Source organism: Emydura macquarii, unplaced genomic scaffold (assembly GCF_026122565.2).
Source record: "Emydura macquarii macquarii isolate MOO-44397 ecotype Brisbane River unplaced genomic scaffold, CSIRO-AGI_Emac_v2 contig_3603, whole genome shotgun sequence".
In the NCBI taxonomy this organism is placed as follows: Eukaryota; Metazoa; Chordata; order Testudines; family Chelidae; genus Emydura; species Emydura macquarii.
The window spans coordinates 11,838,548-11,864,400 of NW_027133740.1; the positions used below are offsets into that span (position 1 = coordinate 11,838,548).

Sequence of the window (25,853 nt, forward strand, 5' to 3'; positions counted from 1 at the left end):
AGTTGTACCAAAGGCATTTGAAGAACTGGATCACTCTTGAAAGTGAAGTTGGACCAGAATGAAACTATCCTCAGAGAAGCTAGACAACTCCAGAGCACAGTGTTTGTAAATTCTGAGTATTTATTTAAGTATCTTTGAGGTGACTTCTGGGCCAGTGGAAACCTTTTATTTGAGGAAATTGCAAAAGTTATTACATTAGCATGAGGCTAACTAAAATAGCAGCTCTCAACAGATCTAGAAAATTGGGATTGTGGCGGTGACTTGCCTCTCTGGCATCAGGTGAGCTGCTGGAGCAGTTTCCTATCTCTGCAGACTGTGCTTTGGAGTCTGTCTGCTGGTAAAGTAGTACCCCATCCAGCTGGTTGGTTAGTTAATTTACTTTAGTCCTCCAGACAACGGAAGAAAAGACCTTCTTTTCCAGTGGAAAAAAAAAAACAAAAACTCTCTCCCTGCAGGCTCTTCTCCCATCTCCTTCTCAATAGGCAACCACCACCATTCATTACACAGACCACTAGTCCCTCAAGAGCCTTCCTTGAAAACGGCTGCACTCCCTCACAAGGCTACCTGTGAAGAGACCAGTACCAAGTCTTGCCTCCCACCTCATCTCTTTCCTCCTGGGAGAAGTTTGCTTCTTATATCCCGCCCCTTTTCCCAACATTCCTTTCCCAGTATAGTACTTTTGTATAAGAGAAGCCATGTGGAGATTACTAGGAAAGTTTATTTATTGTTTTGGGTGCAAAAAGGATGCACTTTGCAAATCCAGAAGCTTCCTTAAAGTATACATGCTACCATTCAAGTATAATTAATTCTAATCAGATACCCACTGATTTACTTGGTATTGGATGTTTGATTTGATTGAAGAGTAAACTCTTTTGAATTAAATGGTCAGAAATCATTACATATTTTCATGCTATTTTCCACCATATTGGCAAAAGTGAAAGAGTTGTTTCACATATGCAGAATCACTCATATACTAAATAAAATATAGGCACTTCTATGCAACATTTAGTGTTTTCCTGAAATGGTCTGAAGACCATCTTCTATTTATATTATTATTCTTTTGTATCTTTCCCATTTTTTCATAAACAGAGATATATCTCATGTTTAGTAATGAGGGTAAAATATTCTGTTGCTATAATCCCAATTTACAGAAAAGGAAAATGTCCCAGAGAACTGTTAAAATTAAAGATGTTCAGCATTCATGCTTGAAAACTTTTCTATTCCCTTAGATAACTACTGATAGCACAGAGAATACAGAAAATTCTGGAATAAGTACAGAGAATACAAAGGATCTGGCTCCACATCTGAAGCTGGTGTAAATCAGCATAGCTGGACTGACTTCAGTGCCATTATGCCAATTTACATGAGCTGAGGATCTAGCCCATTGACATGGTCATCTAAAGGAAAATTGGAAAGTGCTTACCCACTGCCTATATACTTCCTGTGTTCTCCAAGAACTGTTGTGCAATTGTTTGCCAGAGATGAGCTCTTTCAAGGTTTTTTTAAAATTTTTTTTAGATAAATGCTTAAATCTCCATTAACCTTTTAAAACTTTTATTTAAAGACTCAGAGAAGATATAGACTTAAATAAAAACAAATCCCTTCTGAGCTCATAGCCTTCAATGATGAGCTCAACTGATTTAATTAAAAGGGAAAAGTTCCGTTCTACAGGCAATAGAGTATAGGACAGCTGGAAAAAGGACAAGGATGGCTCAAGGATACTGTTAAGAACAGCTGGGTAGGAGGGAATGGAGGTAGGTGAACTAGCTTAAATAAAATGAGTCTAGTGCCAAAACTAGGACCAAACCAGAACCTAACCCCCTTTAGTTTGCCATATCTGTCATTTTCATACCCCAGTGCTGTAGCAGAAATTGGAAGCACAATTTCCGAAATACCACATGGCCTTTCTAGCAGTATTTTCAGCCTGGCTGCATGCAAAAGAATTGTAAATTCTCAGGAAAAAGACTGTCCTTGTGTGAGTCTCAATCCAGATTTCCAGACTCAAGAGGGCTCAAATAAGCATCTAAAATTTTGGATGCTTATCAAAAGTAACAGAACCATTTGAAGATGGCCTTTCACTAGCACAAAGGTGAATAAGGATAAATAATTATATACCAGGTGCCACTCTTTTCTCTGCCCTCCTCAGCACCAATGGGAAAGAAAGCCCTGGACCAGTGCAACCCAGCTACACACTGTACATCATTTCCAGAAAAAACTTCCTGATTGGATTTACATCCAGATACCACGGCGATGGGCATTGTGTAAACGTTTAGGTAGATGGCTATAGAAAATTTGACAGATTATATTGATGGACAGATAATATCAGTTTGCAAATTTTAACCCATAAGAGATTTTATAACAATAACCACAGCTTCCTATCAGACTGGAATAAACTAGTTTTGGGCCCTAGGTTTTATAACTCCTTCCCAAATAAAATCAAGAAGAGCCCAGCCTGGAGTCATTCCAAGGTCATTCTTGAAGAATAAAAGAAAATATGATGCTCTCAAAAAGTAGCAGCCAAAGATTAAATCTAGAAAACAACAGATAATTGATTTGGAGAGAGAATTATAGAAGTTCTGCTTACTAGTTCCTGGGTAAGGCAAAGAACTTACTGATCCCAATCCAGTAACTACTTTGTAAGCCTTTATCTAGGTCTTGGGTATCAGAGGAATGGGCATGCTCTATGTGAAGAGCACACAAATACATCTAGCAGTGAACAAACAAAGTGGAGAAGATTAAAGTTTAGAAAAGAGAATTCCCACAAAATATTTCCCTAATGATGCTAAGGAGAAGATTGAGATTTGGAAGAAAACCATTTCAGCATGGATAGATGAAAGAAGAGGTCAGATGAAGGTATCTGCTCTACAACATTTAAGTATATGAATCAAAAAAGCCTACTAAAGTTAAAGAGGACAGAAAGCTTTTTAATGGAGAGATTTCAGTCGGGTGAGATTTAGCACATTCTCACTCTTAGCTGCTGTGATTACAATGCAATTACAACAGCCAAAAAGAGGCCACCTGTAACACAACACACCTGTAGAGGCAGCTCCTTGGATTCACTCACACATTACTCTTCTCCCTATAGCAGAGTCCTTCGCATTTGTCCTTTTCAGTAAAAACTGGTGAGTCTAAACATGAGGAAAAATAAAGAGCAAATGTTACAAATACTTTGTTAAAAGTTAGGACCCAATCCATCAAATTCTATGGAGACACAACAGAGGTGAACTTGACCCTATATACTTACAATAAAGAAGCACTGATTATGGTTACATAATATTCATTATCCTTCTATGCATCCTTGAAAATATAAAAGAAATATAGTGCGGTTAAGCTAGTGTGTTTTATAATACTTTAGTATCCATATCCACATTCATAATTTGTGCCTCCCGGTGAATTGTATTAATATATTTTGCATTTCCTTTAAACAGGGCACACTCCAGAGTTAACCTTTAATTAGGGTTTGATTTGAAAGGGTTAAGAAGATATGGATATGAATATGGACTTGAAAGAGACTATTTGGACAGGTTCTTTCTATAGATACCCTCTCTTTTTTTTTTCTTCTTTTTAAATACCAGCATAAATAAACATTTAAAAACTTTGTGAATTAATTGCATGCAAGCAGGTTATAACAGCCTCAGGCCAAAAGTTATTTAATCAGCTTCTTTTTAAAAACGTTTTCTCCGTTATTTTTCCAAGGACACAGGATGTGCAATGTTTACTCAGATTTCTAAGGATGAAGTAGGAAACAGATGTATAGGTTTTTGATTTAACCTGTATGTACAGATGATTGACTGTGTACATTTAGTAAATGTTGTTGTCTCATAGAAATTTAATATAATTAAATTATATTGCCCTAACATTTGTACTGATTGTCCCCTTTCTTGGGTTGCTGACTCCCTTTTTTAAATTTAGTCGTCTTTATCTTGATTTAAGAGATAGGATCTGCTGCGAACAAGGGGGTTGGAGAATTTCAGAAAACAGCATATTATAAAAGATGAGAACATTTCAAAATTCATCCTTTCTAGAAAACTATTGCTAACAAGTTAAGCTAACTCATTTCCTATGGCACATTTCTTTAAAATTGGCACTACACATTTGCTGTGCTCTCTTCTTCTGATTCCTCACCAGCTTTCAGAAATGGTCAGAAATTATTGCCAGTAGCTCTGGAACATTCTATTCCAGTTCCCTTCAAACCTATGGGTGCATATCATCTAGTGGTATTGATTTATATATAGCTATCTCTTGTATACTCTTTCACCTTTCTCTTATCAATCTCTCATCATGACTCAGCTAGTCTGACAGTATGACTCTCCATCTCCTCATCATTTTTATTAAAGACACATACTGACTTCCATATCAATGCTTATTATACTACTGTTACTGACAGGCTGGAGTTGGCCACTGGACAACCAGATATTTGCCTGGTGGGTCAGTTTCTTGAATGGGTTGCACACCAATACACACCCTCCTGGTGTAGGCCAGCACTGCCTAACTGCAGAACATCCTCCCAGTGGACACCTGATATAGAATACACTCTCTCCTACTAGGGGATTCAAAGCTTTATGCACTGGCCCCTGTTAGGGTTGCCAATTGTGGCTGGCCATATTCCTGGAGGTTTCACCACATGACAATCTTTCATTAAAGATTAATCTTTAATTCCTGGATATTCCAGAACCATAATGGAGGGTTGGCAACCTTACAGTAGTCTTTCCCCTCCCCACATACACACTAGCACATGGAGAGTAAAGGACTTGGCCAAGATTAAGTCCAGGACTTCCTACATCATTTTTCCCATCCCAGTAAAAGACTTCTAATAAGCTCCCACTCCTTAAGTAGGGCACTATTGAAATTCACTGGGAGTGTGCCGGGGTGGGATTGTAACTCATGAAAGCCTGGGATAGGATACAGGGGCGAGGAACCACTCCCAGTAGTTCCTGGCAGCAGTCCTCAGGAAGAGGAGGGAGAAGTTTATTACTACATGAGCAACTCTGGCTCCTTCATATATGTTTCCATAGGGAGAGAGGAGGGAAGCAAGGTCAGTGAAGACAGAAAGCAGAGAGCAGGGTCAGGGAAGACCGCAGGTCAAGTGTAGGTGGGATCGGCAATCAATTGTGAATAGGAGCCTGGGGGTGGGGCGGGACTGGGCAGGGAAGATGTATATGTGTAAGAATGAAGGTGAGGAGCATATGATGGTGCAGGAATAGATTGTGCGTGCTGTAGAGAGGAAAAAGACTGAGGTAGAAGATCAAGAGATTGAAGGGAAATGAGAGAGAGAGAAAGATTTGTAAGAGGTAACACTAAAGAGGAAGATTCAGAGAACATGAGGGAGCTAATGGATAGTAGGATCGAGAGAGAAAAATGGAGGTGGAGAAGCTGAGCCACGCCCTGAGGAAAGAAGTGGAAGGAGGCAACATGACCTAGCATACAGGGCACTGGCTTGGGAGCAGAGTTTTCCCCAGGAATTGAAATTAAGATGGCTGTTCAAATTTATAGGGGTAATGAGGGCTGATGAGGGGTGAGACTGTGAGAGTGAAGGTGGGCTGTATGGCACTATCATAAAAACTGAAAAATGTTTATTAGACCATTTTATTAGATTCACTCAAGTTTTAAAATTATCACAAAAATTAAAGTTGGTGACTCAAAGCTACTACAAAGCAGTACATCCTACATCCTTTTTGGTTTCTTGTAATTTTGCACAACTCTGTTAACGAACTTCTCTAATGCAGTGTGTTCATCTTTGGTAGCTTCTCATGTGGTTCGGTACTTCCAGTTCTTCGTGATATACTCTTGATCATGCAGAAGATGATTTCTTTCAAAACACAAAATTCTATTCAATGAGGAAAAAGAATGCTCAACTGTAGGTATTGTGACTGGGAGTATGAAGAGATGAATTCCTATTTCTTTTATCCCAGGAAATATAGCACAATGATTGGGTTGAACCACTAGTGATAACAAAAAAGAAGTTGAAGTCAAATCTTCATTCATTCATCGTATGACATCCCATTCTGTGTTTAAATTCTCTATTCTGTCCTGATCACATAGCAGTGCCTCACTCCACTCAACTGTCAGTGTTCTATAAAACAGACTCCTGTACAAGCTATGTAGAGGTTGATATAATCCAGAAGTGGCTGTTGTAGATTTGTAAGAATCAAGTCTGTCACTTCTTGTCCTTTTCACTTAAGGAGTCAATATAAGTGCCTTCATTAGTCAACTTCAGGACTGAAGTCTTTGCTTCTTCCAGTACATTTTCAATGGCTATTTCTCTCATTGATCCAGGTGTAGCTTCTATTTCTGGACAATACTACTGTTGTAGCAAATGCCTGGATGGCATTGTTTAATGACTCAATAGGTTTCAACAGTAGACATAGAAAAGAAAGAATGGTGATAATCTTCTCTGAACTTAGTAGCAGAAGTAGTCCACCAGCCTCACTACTTAGATCCACCCCCATCTCAGTAGATACTTTTCAAAGCCAGTAATAATGGTCGCAATAATTTTAAGAGAACAGCCAAGGATTGCTTGTAAGAAAGTCAGCAGGTTTTCCAAGATTGGACTAATTTTAACTTCAGCCCCAGCATATCTTCTATTTTTTCCAAGACATTCAGTCTTTTTGGACTCTTGCTGAAAAAAAACAGTATAATGAAGATATTAAATGTATGGCTTTCTTAATGTCTTTTGAAGATTCTGCAGCTTGTACTACTGCTAATTGGAGTAGATGGCCTCTGCAGTGTGTAGAGGAGAGATTAAGGTTACACTTTTCTCTGAGCAAAGCTTGTACTACACTATGTCTTCCAGAGAAGTCTGCAGCTCCATCAGATGCACAAGCAGCCATCTGTTTGGGGTTCAATTTACAAGCATTTAACTCTTCTAAGATGTGGATTGTCACAGATGCAGCCGATGTGTCTTCTATAACCTGAACATCTTGAAACGCATCAACTGGCCTACCACTGACTTCAAGATAACATACACCATAGCTTAATATTTGATGCCCATTTGCACTGGTGCATTCATCAGCCATATATGCACATTTTTTGAATGTGGTGAGAAAAATTCTTCACTTTTTCAACTGCTGAGTCTTACACTGTTGCACCAGTCAGTTGAGTTTCTTTCAGAAAGATAGTGACCATTTGCTGGTCTTGCTCGAAACCAGCATCCAACTTTAGGATTAACAAGTGGATAATGCACTTAACATTGGCCTCCAGCTTGTAGTGTGTGTGGTATCTCTTGCTTAAACAGAAAGTATGATGTGACAGCTATGTTTGTTTGCATAAACTATGTTGTGTCTCCAGCATTCTTAACAGCCTCATTAAGTACTTCTAAAATTGGCTTTGACAGTGATGGGCTTATAAGGCTTTTTGCATGTCAATGCAGTCCAGAAGCTTGGTGTTTTTTTACCGGTTTCATATAGTTTGTCAGCATTGGCTTTGCCTATCAGTCTGGCAAACCAAGCTCCTCCACTTTTACTAAATAAATACATGGTACACCCACAACTTGAATACTGCATGCAGTTCTGGTCACCCCCTCTCAAAAAAAGATATTTGGCATTGGAAAAGGTACATAGAAGAGCAACTAGAATGATTAGGGGTATGGAACAGATTCCATATTAAAAAGACGGGGATTTTTTAACTTAAAAAAAAAAGACAACTCAGAGGGGATATGATAGAGGTCTATAAAAATCTTTGGTGTGGAGAAAGTGAATAAGGAAATGTTATTTATTCCTTCAGATTCACTAACAAAACCTAGGCCCATATTCCCCACTCTTCCAGATGACTTGGATCTAGTCATTTTAGCCTACAAAGAAGGCGAAGCAAAGCCATTCATGACATGAGCTTCTTCAATGCACTTCCAGGCAGCTTCTACTAGCAAAACTCCCATGGATTTTAGAGTTAACTTTCCCCGATGGTGCATTTCTGCCTCTTTCTCTGCAGTTGCCCACTTGGGGAAGGAGGATGAAGTTTCCAACACTTAGGCCTGATTCTGAACTAAGAGTTTGTCTACACACAAACGTTGTCCTATGACGCTATAGCTAACACAGCACCATCACCCTCATGTGGATGCAGTTACATTGGTAGAATGGTGCTTTATACTGGTATAACTATTCCTGTATGGGAAAGCAATTAAGCTACACCAGTATAAGGCACCTGGGTTTGGAAATGCCTATAATAATTTGTCAATAGTATGTGTTGGGTTACTGGGATATTTTTTGTATGACCATATTTGTTTAGTTTAATAACAGGCTGTGGGAACCAAGCAGGTAGACAAATCAATGACTCAAGACGGACATCCCTTAAACACACACTTGCAGTAGGGGAGGGAGGAGTTTTGTTACAAGACAATGGGAGAGACAATGCATGAGTTGTTAACTGTGAAGAGCCTATCTTCTAGTCTCTAGTCAAATCACACAGCTTGTTTGGCCAAGGTTGGGAATCAAAAGGTGCAAAGAACCACAAACTATTAATGAAGACACTCTATCAAGAGGTCAGGGAGTTGCTATGGAACTGTTCTGGAGAACACACCCAGACCCCCAGAGGTTAGGGAGCTGAAGTAACATAGTCCTGTCTAGGATGTTAGGTAAGATAGTCATGAATGTAGACCTTCTGTTGCTTTACAGATTCTTTCCTCTTATGTTTTGGTTCTAATGTTAAGGTTAAACAATAATTTGGTTTCAAAAGGTTGTTCAACACTGATTAAACTGCCAAATGGAAAAACTGCAAATGCTAAACCCAGTTGGACCTGGTGGGTAAGCACAATTGATACACAATATACAATAGCCCAGGGCTTGGATTTAGAGTGGGAGAATTGTGAGATTCCACCCAAGGGAGGTAAAGATACAAGCCTGACAACTGAGGGGCATTGCTCTGAGAGAGACCAAGGAAAGGTCGGAGCCACAACTAGGCCTACAACCATGACAGCATCTTTTTACCAATTTAACTGTGTCCATACTACTGATTATCTGGGACAGCTACTCCAGTTAAATATCCTACAGCTAACCGCCATAGCTATACCACCACAAAAACTGTGTTAGGGCCAAGTCTCATTTGTTTTACAATGTTGTAACTACACTGACTTTGGTGGAGTCATTCCCAATTTACACCACTATGGGAATAAAATCAGACCCCTTTTGTCTGCATGAGTGAATCTAGCCCTTAAATTTTAGATATATATAACGAAAGTTGGCTTTTTAATGCCATTTTTATTCAGTACCTGACAAAGGCTAAAAAAAATACCAGCACACTGAAGAATTATACTTTCATCGGTGAGTTTCTATCAAGCAGTCATTCTTGTCCAATTGCAATATTTTATTTTCTTAGCAGTTGATTAGAATCCATTCAGTTCCACTGGGATACACCCAATAATACTTCCCTGATAAAGATATACAAGAGATAAAAGAAAATAGTACATCACTGACAATGCTTAGAAAGTTGTTAAAAGCATATATTCAATATCTACTTATCTTTTATGTATACACATATTTGCAATGATAAATGGCCCATTACAGTAAGTGATTGTCTGAGGGTATAAAACAGACACTGGAACAGAATATTGAACATAGGGATGACCAGTTAGTAATCACATTGCTCTATTATTTTATGTAGGTCCAGATTGTCAAAAGAAAGAAAAGAGCAAAGAAGTAAGGGAAACAAATTCAGCATTATGTAAAGTATTCAGCCAACTGCTGCTAAGAACTTGAATTGAATGACACTCATGCCTTCTCAGGGAGTACAATCACCAAAGATATCAGATTTGGACTCCCCACTACATGGGGAATAAATCCTGCCTGACCTTGCCTCCACACAGCCATCGAGGGCCCCTACCATTACAATCCAGTGCCAGGGCCAATCAGAATTCCAGTGCTTGTACTCCCTGGGTCATAGTGCAAGACATTCCACTGGGTTTGGCTTGCCAAGGCCTGGTGGCGACTTACCTCATTTCCAGTACTAGGTGCCACACACATTGCTCCAACAGAAAGCAGGTAGAGTCTCCGGCATGTACTCTTCCTTTCTCTGTCCTCCAGTGGCAGAATGTCTTCAGGAACTGCTGCTAGTAAGGTTCTCCCCTCCCCCATGCCCAGGGGTGTGCACCAGGGGGTGCAGGCAGGGGCACAGGACTCCCCAATAATTAGAGAGGACATAGAATTCCTCCGGCCTCTTGGGGCCATGGTGGGGAGAGCCAGCCCCATGGGCCCCACAGGGGAGAGTAAACTCCTCTGGCCGCAACAGGAATTATAGCTCCTCTGGCTTCAGGAGAGGAGAGAACAAGCTCTTCTAGGGCTCCAGTGGGGGCACAGAATGGGCCCTTCCAAAATCAGTCAAATTTTTATTCTTGTTCATGCCCCTGCCCATCCCAAGTACTCTGCCTTAGCAATACAGGAGTCCAATACCACACTTTATTTCCATTACCCAGTATTTTTCTTATTCAGGTCAGGGCACACACATGTTAAAAACATAATCCAGCTTTCTGAAAACCATCACTATACTGGATGCTAATTGGTATATTTCTGGCAACATCAATAAAGAGGCCAGGGATTGAATGGGTATGGAGACTGAACTACATTCTAAAATAGAATGTGAGGAAGGTTGTACTGCCACTGATCGTCCTGTATCTGTTGTGTGGATAAACAGAGGAGTTCATCTTCCGGACAGTAAATGGTTACTTGTCACCAGCAAATAATTTACACAGGAAAAACAAAATTAAAGGGAGAGGGAAAAAATTATGCAAAATTATAAAAAGCTAGTTTATGCAGATGTAAATACAAATCCGATTCTTTATCAATTACATTATTATTATTATTATACATGATGATATATAATTATTATTGTTATTGCTATTTACAGTATGATAATATCTAGGAGTTCCAGTAATGGACCAGGACCCTATTCAGTTAGAAGCTGTGCAAACACAGAATATTTCAATTGTTTTGTTATACAGAAACCAGCATATTTTGTAAGAGTCTGACAAAAAAACATAACATTCTGTGGACAATTCAACTGTGATGATGATTACTTCTCTGACTGATAGGGATCTAGCATCTAATTTTGTTCCACTTATTTATTGTTGATCTGTCTAATATGGATTGAGTCTATGTAGCCCAGAGATTCCAAAGACAGTCAATGTCTTGATGGGTGGAGGTTTGTTCTTCATAGATTTTCAGGCTTACACTCAGCTTTCTCCTCTCCTTGTACAGTTTCATCAAGTATCATGCCTTCTCCATGTAAATATTGTAAGGCTGATATGTAGCTAAATAGGTTAACTGGCACATAACAATAAACTCATTCAATGTGCAACTGAGGTTGTGATGGCCAAAAGGTGTAGATCTGAAATTACAAAAAAACAAAATAAAATAAAAAAAGATTCTTTGGTACAGTCACACCCAGGACATTGATTTATAAATTAAACTGATCTGAAAAGTCAAGTGCATAACTAACAGACCCTTAAAACAGTCCAAGTTATGTGTCTGGCAAGACACAACACATGGCAAATGCTCAAAGATGTAACCTAATTTGTCAGCAGTGCTGTACAAATTATTTCTCAAGGTTCATCTCTTCTTTTATACTTCCTAAAATATATTCTGTACAATGTTTTTCTTACATAACTAGAAGAGTTACCATTGCTTCAATCCACTCTTTTCAGATAAGTACATTTATTGTGACCACTGAAAGTAAAATCTCAAGATATTAATAAAGTGCAGAAGTACCCGAAGGCTTGAGTCTTTTAGTAGAATTTCCCCCATTAGACTCTAGTGACTGTGGTTTTATTGTCAAATGAAAAACACTTCAAATTCCTAAACAGCCTTATGTTGCCCCTCACATAACCACTATTGATCTAACTACTGAGCAAGGCCAGGAGGGATCAGGAAAATCACACAGCTAAAACGGTTGGAATAAAAAATATTGGACTGATTTTCCACTCTCTAGCACTTGATTAATCATTCACACATATGCAAAACACTCACAGTGAAACTCTTCTGGTTCCAGGTGACAAATCCTGAAGCCCTTATTCAGTTTTTACTCTCTCTTTGACTTTCTGTGAAATCCATTCCCTGTTAAAGTCAGTGAGAGTTTTGCCACTGACTTCAATGAAGCCCGGATTTCACCCTTTAATGGGAGTTTGTATGAGTAAGGACCTTAAGTTTTAAACTTTGAAATTCAGGAATGATTAGGGACCAATTTGGGTGCATGGCAAGTAATGCTATGTATATACTGTACATATACATTCCACTATTTTATAGAAATTTTTAACATTATGCAATCCATATATATGCATATATACATGTACATACAGAGTCATAGAAATTAGAAATGGAAAAGACGATTAGTTAGACCTTTTGGGTAGTTAACCCACTCTCTCGGGGAATTAAACTAAAAAAGTATTTTATATTCAAATACACAATAAGAACGTCTACTTACATTTGATAGGATAAAAATAAAAAGTAGAAAGGATTTAAGAATGGTATTTTCAAAAGCACCTATAGTCATTAGTTACTTAACTCCCAATGAAAGTCATTAGATGTTGGGTGTTTTATTAGACATTTTTTAACATTCCACCCTAATTTCTCATGTTTTAAGGTTTAAGAAAACCACTAACTGATGGGGTTAGGAAGAAATTTCCTCCATGGGCAGATTGTTCGATAATAGCCAATATAAGGTTTCTTTGTATCTTCCTTTGAAACATCTGCTGCAGGCCATTGTCCAAGATGAGATTTTGGACTAGACGAAATGCTGATTTAATCTGAAATAGCAGTTCCTAAATTCCTATGATACCCTGGTTGTGTAGATAAACAGAGGATTTCATCTTCCAGGACTGTAAACTGGCACCTGCCATCAACACATAATTTCTCCCCATCTGCCTGTTCAGAATTGTTCCTTATATTATCATTTGCAGTACTTTCTTAAGTCTAGATCTAAATAATTCATGTACTTTCCACCCATTTTACTTGTTGTCTGCTCAAGCTATACATGATTAGCCTTTGTGGGGAGAAGCATCTGTGTTGCAAGGTGGGCAACTCATGGACAAAAGAAGACCTAAAAGCATGCATCAGTTACAACATTACATCAGTGCTAAATGATATGGGTCAAACATAATGCAGGAACACATCACCTTCTTCTTAAAGCCTTTAATCAGATAATCCATTTTATCAATCTAATTCATTCCCCTAATCAATAATGTATTTCCAAGGGGCTCACTAAACATCCTTGAATTTTTTTAAATTATATTTATAATTCTTGTACCTATCATTTAGATGGCCAAGCTATACATACTTAGTTCCTTTAATATTTCCTCGTTCATCAAATTGTCAATCCTGTTAGTGCTTTAATCAGTTTTGTTGCTCTTCTGTGAACATCCTCCAATTTCTCAACATCTTTCTGGCATCAAGGTGCTCAGACCAAAGTTATCATTTCAAAGGGAAATCTCTTCCCTTTGTAGCCTAAGGACTCTGTGCAGAAAACCTAAATCACAATTGCTTTTTTTGCCATTGAGGACATATTGGCCAATGTCACTTAAAGGCAACAAGATTGACCAATAGCAGTCTTCTAACAAAGGGGAGCTGTCATCGATCAAACACCACAGCATCACCTGATGACTGTGGTACATCTTTCTGGCCTCCCACACGGGGTAAGTTGAGATAGGTAGTGCTGCTTTGTGGCAATATCACATTACAAGTTCGTATTGGCTAACCACTATCAGCCCTTCATGTCTTTTGGCATTACTGCTTTCCAAGTGCCATGCTTCATTGTGTTTACACAACAGAGCAGTATGAAATTCAGTGAATTTACTTTGCAGAGTTGCTAGTGAGTATTTTCTTAGGTTTTGATCTGAGTGTCTTTGCAGGCTTCAAATTTTTTGTCTATGATAACAGGTCAAAAAGAACTAAAGAACTAAAAATATCAAAGCAAAACTTACTTGAGACTGCTGAGTTTCACGTCAAAACAATGAGGAAGGTCATAGGATATCAATGCAAACGCATAAATCATCCTGTGCTCTCTAATTCATTTAGAATATAGTTTTGTTCCATTCATTTGGTGTTGGCCTCTTTGAAACAGATCAAATTCCTATCTCCCAGCGATGCAGGAAGCAGTCAGTGCCATGAAAAAAAAAATCAATCCATTTACACACACAGTGTACAAACATTGTTCATCTTAAACCTATACCCAATATTTCTTTTACTGATATAGGTAAAACTGAGCAGACCTTTAATGAACCTGGTCTGAGTATTAAGTTTGTTATGAAACCCAAACTAGGCATGTCTCATGATATTATGATTTTTTTTTTTTATTTTATTTATTATCGAAATAGGTAACTTCAAAGTGAAAGGTTCATATACTATTATCAACCCCCTCAGTCATCTACAGAGAACCTTTTCTCCACCAGGACTCATCTGGAAAGAAAACTTGCTAAGAGTATTTTAGGTAATATCCCCAAGTATATATCAGATGTTTTTATTTCAACAACACATAGAGGGCCATCTTGCTAAATTACACCTCTCTGTGCTGGTGTGACACACCCCACCTCCCAAACACACAGCGAAGATTCAACAGGTTGGAGATCTTCTGTGAAGGAACAGCTAAAACTCCTTCCATAGCTCCCATGAGCTCAGCATGTGGCAACCGCCGTGGGGAACCAGTGAGTTATGGTGTAAAACATCTCAATGTTCAGATTTTTTCCCCAGATGTTCAGTTCGGGAGTCCTTTTCAATATCTCCTTCATAGCCATCACTAAAAACTGCTTACCTGATGGACTTTCTGCTGTCCTGCCCTTTTCCCAAGGTGTACACTAGAAGAAGCGGACATAGAACCTGAGATGAATCTAGCCACTATTGTAGTTTTGCATGCATTGCATGGTCATTTTTTATTGTAATATTTTAGATGAAACAGGAATTATTGTGTCGTCTATGAGAATACTGCAGGATTCATTTTGTGAAAAGATTCACAACCTGAATCATGGAATTTCGTTCTCAGGAGTTGGGCACCCCATTTAAGTTTGCTTGGGAGTTTGAGTTGAATAACTCAAATTTACAAGGGGAACCTCTATTGCCAGCCACTCCCAACTGACACTGATCTCCCATACACAAGCTTTGAGACCTTCTCTTCATACATAAGATGTCTTTAGACAATCTCAGAGCTTGTGGGGGGAAGGACAGCCACTCTTGGACAGGTGGTCAGGAAGGTCAGATAGACAGAGGTTTGCTGACTTTCCAGCCATTCAATTAACCTCAGCCTATGTAAGCCAAATTTTCTCAAGCACAGGCCAAAGTTTGTGACTACATCAAACTTTGAACTCTAGGCTCAGTTAAAGTTTTAAAAGTTACTTCTATCCCTCTTGCACTCAGTAACTTTTCTGATTTATTAGAAAAAGTGAAAGGTCCTGCATCTCATTACCAGTTACCTGAGCCATTCAGTGCTTTTTGATATATCCCTGCATGACTAAGTTTGTTTGCAGACTTTCAGGTCTCTATTTCTTTTACTTATTAAACATTTGTCAAACAAGAAGCAATTTTCTACTTATGCAGGAGTCAGCTAATTAGTATGGCATCCTGTCATTCTGTCAAACTGGCTTGACAAACAAAATAGCAGATTAAAGAGCTGTTAATTGGCTGATACTGTTAGCAGCAATTTCATAGTGCTAATGTACCAAGAAAACATTAAAAAGTTGCTTTGATCAGACTATGAAAACATTACGCAAAATGAGCCTTGAAAGAATAGTCAGTAAGTAACAGTAATGCTATGTGATGTGGAAACACATGCATTATCACTTAGAAAGGCCATAAAGGTTGTTGAAAGTTGAACACAACATATTTCTGAACTAAGCAGGAGAGAAAAGATGTAAAAACAATAATACAACACACTATGGAATGTACATAAATCATGTACAAGAAGTTATATAAAGCTTTGTCTACACTAGCACTTATGCCGGCAAAACTTTTGTCGTTCAGGGATGTGAAAAAACACCCCCATGAGCGACACATGTTTTGCCGCATAAGCGCTTGTGTGGACAGTGCTATGTGGACAGGAGACCCTCTCTTGCCAACATACACAGCTACACAAGCACTCTTACAGAGGCACAGCTGTACCAAAACAACTGTGCTACTGTAAGTTTTAAGTGTAGACTAGCCTTAAGTTATCCTTACAAAAGAATAATTTATTCTTCCCCAAATAAAGCTCCCGTTGATTTCCGTGGGAGTCAAGGTAGGCTAGTACTGACACTTCTGAAAATCCCATGTTTGATCTTAACTATCTTGTTCTCAAGATTAAATTACACAAAACCTATATTTTGTAGACCCAGGTCCAAATACATTAGAAGGGTGGGGAGTGGAATGTGATTAGAAGCTAGCAACACCTAGAAAGACCCATACTTCTACTCATGGTCATCATGCTTTGTTTATCTTATAAGTCTCTTGACTCTCTGTCATGCATCTTGCCTCATCACTCCAACCAACAGTCTACCCATTACTCTAGTGGTGGAGTGCAATAAATTATACAACTGATTGAGCTAACCATTTATCTATCGACTGCTAGAAGCCCTGGAATTTCAGAAGAACCTAAATTCACCAAGGTATCTTTTTAAAAAAAAGGAAGAAAAACTGCAATTAAAGAGAGTCATTACATGCTACAGTATTACAATCTCAAAATTAAAAGTTGACAAAAGTTACAGCTTTTAGATTAGAATGATATAGCATGAAATATATTGAATAGTAAATAATATAGTTGTACTGTTTTACAGTATAGAATATACCTGCATTAATTTTTTTTTCCATTCTCCAAATCCAAAAAACTGTTGGAAAGACAAATGTTATATATACTGTAGAAAATACCTTACCTTTCTTCACTCAAAGTTCTGTACAAACAAAACTAGTTAATCCTGGATAATCTTTTCTGCGTGATGACTGAGAACAGTAATGATGAGTCCTTGAACCTCTAAAGGGTAGAATCAAATTGACTATACAAATAGACGACAGATCTTCAACTGGTGTAAATCGACATTGGCTCTATCAATATTAATGGTAGTACCTGAATTTACACTAGCTGATGATCTGGCTCTGTACTTATAAACATGTTATACCTTTCAAGACTTAATTTTGGAAGAAAAAAAACTTTATTGAATCTTTGAATTCCTTTATTGGGAGTTTCCTGGGAGCACATATTGCTCACATACCCGTTAAAGGGCCTACTCAAAAAGCCTCCACCCTATTTGAAAGGGGCAGTTTCTATTTCTCTATATAGCTATTTAAAAAAATGCAAACAATACAAATACAACAATAAAATATTCAAACAAAATTATTACAAAATATAAACAATATGTACTCATTTCCAATACTCTCCATTCCATTGAGGCTTAATAGCAATTGTAGAAAGTTATTATGTAAAGCAGCTGAAACGAAGGAATATTTTGATAGTTCAACTTAGGAAGAGGTAGTTTTTATATAAATTGACCTAGTATACCTGGTAACAGGATCAATTGTTTTGAATATTTCCCCTTGTAAACCTTTTGGACCTCAGCTAGTGTAAATTTGCATAGCCCCATTGACATAAATGGAAATAGGCTTAGAATCCAGCCCATTATGTACAGAGAATAGATATACACCTATTTATTTTCTCATTTGTCTGATCTCTTTCTTGGCTAGTCATAGCATTGCCACTCAAAACTGTAATATATTGCTTTCTGAAATGCATTCACGGGGCGGACCTTATTAACTGTATTTAAGTATGTATATCTGAAAACAAGTCCAACTGTAGTCTAAGAAATATTCTAGGAAATCCCAGGTATTAATATTAAAAATCACTTATTCTGTGTGATAATTTTCATCTTAAAGGTATCTCACAAACTCTTGTGAAATCAGTATTTAAGTGTTGTTCATAGTTGCAATTTATCCATTTTGTAGGTTGGGAAATAGAGATAGAGGGACTAAGGCCAAGTTTTCCAAAATTACACCATAACGTGAGACTTCAAAATTCATAGTTAGGCATCTAAATAAGTGGTCTTATTTTCAACACAGCAGCTCAGGTGCCTAAATAGTGCCCTACCTTTAGTCTTCCCAATAGTCCACTTATTGCATTTCTATGGCCTACTATTCTTTCACATTTGCTAGTAACTATTAGACTGTAACATATTAGTGAGTATGGCCCGTATTTCTCCCTTGAGTTATGGTTGTTGAATGCAATAATGGCCTATCATATAACTACAGACAATTTTATTAAGCGAGGAGGCTGAATCTTTCATCCATGAATAGCAAATGACAAATGAGCCACACAAATTTGCATGATTTCTGTGTGTCACCAAACAGGTGTCCTTGACAGAAATGAATCAAAGTCAAACATATATACAGGAACTTAGCAAGAATTTTGAAAATCAAATAGATATATAAAAATCATTTTCAGCAGCCTCAGAGATGTGAAAATTAGACATTACTTCAAGAAAGGGCTATGGCATTAGAAAGATAGCCGAAATTTCCTGACTCTCATTCTTTATCAGTAATAGGATAAACCATGATCACTAAAGCCAAAGTTAGATATATAATGATCTATATAAACCTCTTTTCAGGTATTGCCATCATTTTGGTATTTATTGCAGTGTACAGATGTGATTAGTTCTATGGATAATGGTTGTAGGGCCTGAGCCCGAGCCCATTGAAATCAAATTCTGAAGTCCTGGGAAGAATCCAAAAATGTATCTGAGTTTATCCAAGTCCACATTGGAGAAATAGGCTAGAAATATTGCACATCAGGCTTTCACATTAGATTTCTAGTTTTTCTTTATTCACTTTGTCAGAAACACCTAAAAAACAACCTATTTCGTGGTAATTAATTTTGTTTCTGCTCCAAACCAAGCCCAGGAATTACAGATTCATGTGAAAATATATTTAAAGAAATTTAACCCAACCTTTTTGAAATTTTAAAGTTCATCCTCAGTTTGTTTTGAGTAGTGAGTTTTGAGTGAGGGTTCTGTTTAGTTTTCCATTCAGCTAACCTGGTTCACTCATCCAAAAAATTCTTATTACCTATTTAGTTATGTTTTTTAACAAGAGCTTTGGTCCTTTAAAATCTCTCATGTACTTTAGAATGGTAATGATCCATCACTAGATGCAAATGGTAGAATGGTCAGTCAGAATGTAGAAAAGGCAAAAGTGTTCAATAAAAATTTCTATTGCATACTGGGGGAAAAGCCAGCTGATATCAAATAACGATTACATACTTTCCATTCCAACAGTAACTAAGGAGGATGTTAAACAGCAGATGCTAGTGTTAGACATTTTTAAATTATCAGGACCAGATAACTAGGCATGCAAGAGTTTTAAAATAGCTAGTCAAGGAGCTCTCTGGACCATTATTGTATTTTGAACAAATCTTGGAACAGTAAGGAAGTTCTAGAAGACTGGAAGAAAGATAATTTTGTGCCAATATTTAAACAGGCTAAAGAGGGTGATCCAGATAATTATAGACCATTGGTCTGAAATCAATTTGAGGAAAATACTGGAAAGGCTGATATGAGACTCCATTAATAAAGAGTTAAAAGTAGTAGAATTAATGCCAATTAATATGGGTTTATGGAAAATAGATCTTGTCAAAATAACGTGATATCTTTTTGATGAGCTTAAATATTTGGTTGATAAAGATAATAGTGCTGATTTAATATACTTGTATTTCTGTAAGTATTTGACTTGGTACAACATGACATTTTGATTAAGATACTTGAACTAGACAAAATCAATATGGCACACATTAAATGGCTAATTGACAAGTCTCAAAATGTAATTGTAAATGGGAATTCTTAATTGAGTTGGTGGGTTTCTAGCAGGTGGGTGACTTGATCACAGTCTGCAAGTACCTACCTAGGGAACAGAAGTTTGAAATAGAAGACAGTTCAGCCTAGCGAGCAACGGTAATAACAAGTTAGAACATGAAGCTAGACAAATTCAGACACACATTTTTAACAGTAAGGGTAATTAACCATTGGAGCAACTTACCAAGTGTTGTGGTGGATTCTCCATCATTGGAAATTTTTAAATCAAGTTTGGATGTTTTTCTAAAAGCTATGTTCTTGTTCAAACAGTAATTAATTTAGGAAAGTCCTGTGGCCTGTGTTATACAGGAAGTCAGACTAGATCAGGGGTTCTCAAATGGGTTATTATGGGGCGGGCCGTGAACTGTCAGCCTACGTGCATGCCGGTAAGGATGGCATGGTATGAGGTGGGGCGGGTCATCACTTGTTTTGTGGGGGGTCATCACAGTCTGAAATATTTGCAAAAGGGGTCCCACCAAAAATGTTTGAGAACCCCTGGACTAGATGATCATAATGCTCCCTTCTGGCTTTATAATTTATGAATTTTTGAAAATCTTCATGATAGGAGGAATTTAAAGTTCAGGACTGTAGCCCCACCAGTGGTGTCTTTGGAATGAATTGGTGGCAGATTTGCAATGGACAGGTGTCCTTGTTCATAATGATATTAACTGGAATTTTGGTTGTCACTTTCAGCAAAAACAACAAGGACTGATACAAGTCACCTATACTCTCCAGGTGGTCCTTCCAGTTCAGATTTGAGGCATACTACTGACACCAATATTGCAGCAATTTTCTGTCAATACAGAAAACCAGTTTACCGTTCCTTCTTAAATTTACCCCACCTCCACCCCCGAAGCCATAATTTCACCAATAAAAAAGCAAAAAAACCCATGAAGACAAAAGTATGTTGAATTATGGATGCTGAATATGTTTGAGATTCTTTGATATGAAGAACTCATTTTAAACTAGTTACCAGATGGTGGGGGGGGGGGAGTCAGCTATTGCAAGATACTCCAAGATACTCCAAGCTATTTCTCAACAAAATCCTGTGACCACCAAAGTTATGAGTAATGAAATAATGTCCAAAATCAAATTGGAATATGATTAATGTCTCCTAAATCCTTAATGATCACTTAGAGAAGGATGCAAACAGGATATAATATGCCTTGCAGTTACAATCTATTAAACAGGAGAAGACAAGATAATAAGTGTATTTAACATCATTTGGACTAAACTGGGATTATAAAAATTAACAGTATTAATTTTGTTACTTTCACTTAATGCACTTGTGGACAGGTTTTAGACAGATGGGTAGTGGTAAGGTCAGCTGCCAATGCTACATTTCCATTCCTATCTAAAACAGTGAGCGGGGAAAAAATCATGTAATTTGCAATAAACACATTTGTGCAGTGTTCTGAAAAATGTTAAACCACACGCAGAGCTTCCCAGAAATATAAGCAGATGCCTTTAAAAAGTGATAAAGCTTTAGAAATATACAGGGATTGCTGATGGAATTATAAATATTGTGACACAAATGTTTGGGGTGAGTTCTCTTTCATGGCCATGGTCTCACTATTCCTAACATACTCCATTAACCCTCAATAAAACATGTGACTTGACACTAGTCAATTAAACTGGGGAAGACACTGACCCTCTCACCATATGTAGACTATGAGTAGTTGGTATGGATGAGTTCAATAACAATGGTGTGGATTTGACCCACTCCTTCATTCTGAGTTGCCCTTTCCTTTGTCCAAGTGTTTCCTGCTCTCTGCAGAAAAAGAAAACAAACTCTTTCTCCATCATCTTGAGACAATGCAAACTGCCCTCTCCATCCAGAGACTGACATACTCCCTAGTTCCCTGTCCAATGTTCCCAAGAAACCCAAGAAAGTTCTAGTGTGTTTATATTCTATCTAAATTAAAGGTGTTAACATACCCAGTTACTGCTCAAAATAAGACAGTTTTAAACAAGGTTAGGGTTTTGTATACAGAAACCTCAGCCTGCTTAGTACCATAGCAAAATCACCATTAAAGAATGTTTTAACCTGGGGAGTTAAAAGATTTGAAATGTAAAGTATTAACTACATATTTTTTAACAACATTCCTTGTTCCCTTCCCCTTAAACTGTAGAGAGTCTTTAGAAAGAACTCCCCTTGTTTGACAGTTTTCTAGATAGAGACTACTGTCCTTTGGGAAGAAAGAGAAGTTAGTTGAGATAGACTGGAGCCGTTATTGTTGCTGTTGTTGTTAAAGTCCAATCGTGCTTCCTTTAAGACAAAACAAGACCAACACACACAAAAGGCAGAGAGAAAAGAACAGCAAAGCTAGAAAAATGCACTTTCTGCCTCTGGTGTGACTCTTATTTGCAACTTCACTGCTGGTGAGACATAGGCACAGCACACAGTCTCATCAGCCACTCTCAGACTTGGCAAAATTCACCAGCATGTACCCTTCCTGTGTAAAACATCTGAGAATGACTCAAATACAAACAATACTTTTTTCTTTGATAGATAGCTCCTGTACTTCAATCTCACAATGTAATCATCCCTTTTTTTAAAAAAGGGTATTTCAGGAAGCATTTTTGTTGCATGTATTTAACTGCAATAGTTTCTTGAGCATTAATCTGATTGTGGCGTCCAGCACTTATTTATCCTCCTCTTTCTCCTTCAAATTGAAATTGACTATTATGCTCAAGCAATAGGGCAAGCTTAGCAGCTGCAAAGAAACAGATGGAATTTTTCCAGCAACAGCATCTTGGTGTCTCTGTATCTTCCTGGCTGGTCTCTAGTTGGCTCAGTTGACAGCTACAAACATGCCCCTTGGGCTGGTATGAGATCAGCCTTCTACTGAACTTTCTTGTTGCCTCACACATCAGCCTCAGAAAATAAAGAAAGTGATCTCCTTAATATGCTTGGATGCAAATATTTTATAAAGTGTAAGTTAAATTAACAAATGAAATTATTTCCCCTGGCTCTTACGCTTTCTGGGCAAATGTCCATGTTAAAATTACAGCCACATAATATGCTGTTAAACATCCCTTATGTGTAGTAACCTTTGCATATGAATCAGAAATAAAATCCATAACATCAACATTGCACATTGCTTAAAAACCATGATACTTGAGTCAGTGGTTTCCAAATTTTTTACTACGGTGACCCACCATCTGCATTTTGTCTGTTATGGGGGGAAAGATGGATGCGCGCACACACGCACACACAGTAATATTTACTATTTTTAAAAATTTCCTTACATTTCAACTCAAAAGAAAAAAAATAAAAACCACAAAATTATGAACTTTCTGCCCTGCTCTCCCCCTACCCTAGCTTGGCACTCCAGTCCCCTGCTCACTCAGTTCCCTTCAGCCCCGCACCCCCCGCCCTTGTGTATGAAGAATTCTAATAGGGCTCCTGCCACAGCCCTGCAGTTTGAGGTCATCACTCCTTTCAGTGAGAGTGGGAGACAGGCTACAATAAAACAAATGAAAACACACAAGAGCCCCTGTCTCTGTTCTGGGACACAACTGGCCTCTCAAAGATCCCTTTATGGCTGGAAGCCTTGCTGAAATACAGATCCTCTCCCAGCAAGAGGGCCACAAAATCCCAGTCTTCCCCTATATCAAGTTGAGGAGAGCACCCCTGCTCCTCTCTCTCTGACCCCCAGGCTCTTTGCTCTTCTTCCCTCAGCCCTAGTCAGCTGGAGAAACCCTGTTGGGGTTTGAAGAGCAAGTCCATCCCACACTCACCACACAGCAGAGGCTCCTATCTTCACAGAACTGGGCCCAGCTCCCTGCTCTAGTGTTGCAACCTGGTGCATGGGGTCACAGCACCACTCAGGTTTGGTACGGCCACCCCTCAGTCATGATGAAGTGGTGTCTGGGCCAAACTTGAGTGGTGCTGTGACCCCAAGCACCAGGTTACAATGTCACTAGTTTTGGGGGCCCTCAAACAACGGTCCTTGGGCAAACTGCCCCTTTTGCCCCTCCCGGCCCTGATGGGGGAGAGAGAGGAGTGCTTTCAGGGCATGGGCGGGGGGGAGTGATGTGTTGAGGACAGCGGCCCACTTAGATCCTTCCTGAGACCCACCATTTAGAAAACACCAACTTAAGTCACTCAGACCCATAATAGAATGATTTCCAGACATTCCTGCTAAAGACAATGAAAATGTATGTAAAAATGCATTGTATTGATAGCTATACCAAGGTTTAGGGCTCAATTTTCACATTATGCACACACACAAAAGTTAACCGTGCATCCAGAACATGTATTTATACATACAAAAGGAGTATTTGTACATACAAGTAGCATTTTCATGTAGTCACCCATTTTGCACATATTGATATGTGATTTGAATGTGTAATGAATTACCTGTTTATAAATCTGTGCTTATTTTGCAGTCATGATTTAGGAGGCTATGTTTGAAAATTTTGCCCATATTGGACCTGATCCGATCTCCACTGGAGTCAGTGGAAGGACTCCCATTCATTTTTTAAATGTTGTCCATTTACTCCAAAGGTAAATATTGGCTGAAATGAAGGTGAGGTTTTCACCTCAACAGAATTCATTGTGGGACTCTGTCGCAGGGTTCACTTACCACTGGTGGCATCTCCTGCAAGCCATCCTGGGGATTAGCTCTGGCCAGGCATTGCACTCTGCTCTGGCAGTGCCCCTCCCTACTCCTGCGGACCCCTTTTGCTCCAGGAACTCCAGCCTCCTCTTTGTGATTCAGTCTCTGGCTTGGTCACCATACATGTTCCCCTCTTCCGGGGCATCAACGTCTTTCTTGACAAATGAGCTCAGGCAGTCTTCCTGCCCTCTGACCAGTCTCTGCCACTTTGTCAGCAGCTGATAGTGGAACCCGGGACCACCTTCTTTCTGGGTTCCAGCTCAGGGACCCTCTAATCAGCAGCCAAGGTCTGCACTCTTATTCATCGCTGCTTTTCCCCTGAGGCTTCTCCTTCCTGGCTTTCCCATCTCTGGGTTTGTCAGCCTCCCAACTCCTTCTCCCAGGAAGTAACTGTGGTCTACACTCTATAGTCCTAACACACCTCCCTTCTCCCTGGGAGTGATTGTAGCCTACTTCCCTTCAGCCCCTTCAGTTGCCAGCTTCCTGATTTATATAGGCACCTCCAGCTAAGCCTGCTTCCAATCAATTCTCTCTTCCGTGGCTCCTCTTCAAGAGGCAGCCTGTGGAGTTAATTGGCTCATCTGGCCATTTTAACCCCTTCCAGTCCTGTGTGGGATGGACACCCTGTCACAGAGCCAAGTAAATATAGATTAAGATCAGAGATAATATAAGAAAATAGAACTTAAATCAGTTTATCACCATGGTTAATGCTAATCAAACAAACCCCCAAAATAGGTCAATTGTTTTTCTGATTATATAACTGCGCCTCATTTGTCCAGAGAATGGGAAAAAAAAGTAGAGCCAACTAGAAATACTCCACAACTCATAGAACACCACCTCCAGGAGAAACCAGGGCACCAGTACCCATCATATGGACACTACTCAACACCAAGACATCATAAATTTATCAAGATTAACCCTCACTGGAGTTGAATTATCTATACTTTCTAAGAGACTGAACTTCTGCCCCACCACAGAACCTGATACCATACTAACAAGTGGAGAACTAGACAAATTCTTCCGTCAACTCTGTCTCAAAGAATTTTTTCACAACACTAATGACACTACTCACAATTACCATCTCCCCATCAACAATCACAAGAAAAAAGAATCATCTGACTGGTCACCACAGTGTGGTCAAAACCATACTCTTGATCATTACTTTGATTACTTCAGGAAAAAAAAATAGACTATGAAATCCTTAACAAACATCACATCCACCACAATCTCTCCACCACTGAGAGGACAGCTATATAGTCCCTGAAATCTAACCACCGGCTAGTGATCAAACCAGCAGACAAAGGTGGCTCCGTCATAGTCCTCAACCATGAGAAGCACATTAACAAGGCCTACCGAGAACTGTCTGACACCACCTACTATAAAGAGCTCAAAGAAGACTACCCCCCTCCCCCTCAATTTATTCATGAATTTAAGGATATCATCAAATCCTTCCC

General features: G+C 38.7%; 1 long non-coding RNA gene across 1 annotated transcript; it reads right to left on the reverse strand.

The window, feature by feature from the left end:
- Nucleotides 1-10,235: 10,235 nt before the first annotated feature.
- LOC137145667 (uncharacterized) lies at nucleotides 10,236-14,772 on the reverse strand. Its single transcript, XR_010917711.1, has 3 exons — nucleotides 14,728-14,772; nucleotides 13,901-14,049; nucleotides 10,236-11,313 (listed from the first exon to the last, which is right to left on the reverse strand). It is a non-coding gene; the product is annotated as an uncharacterized lncRNA (long non-coding RNA).
- Between the last annotated feature and the right edge of the window lie 11,081 nt (nucleotides 14,773-25,853).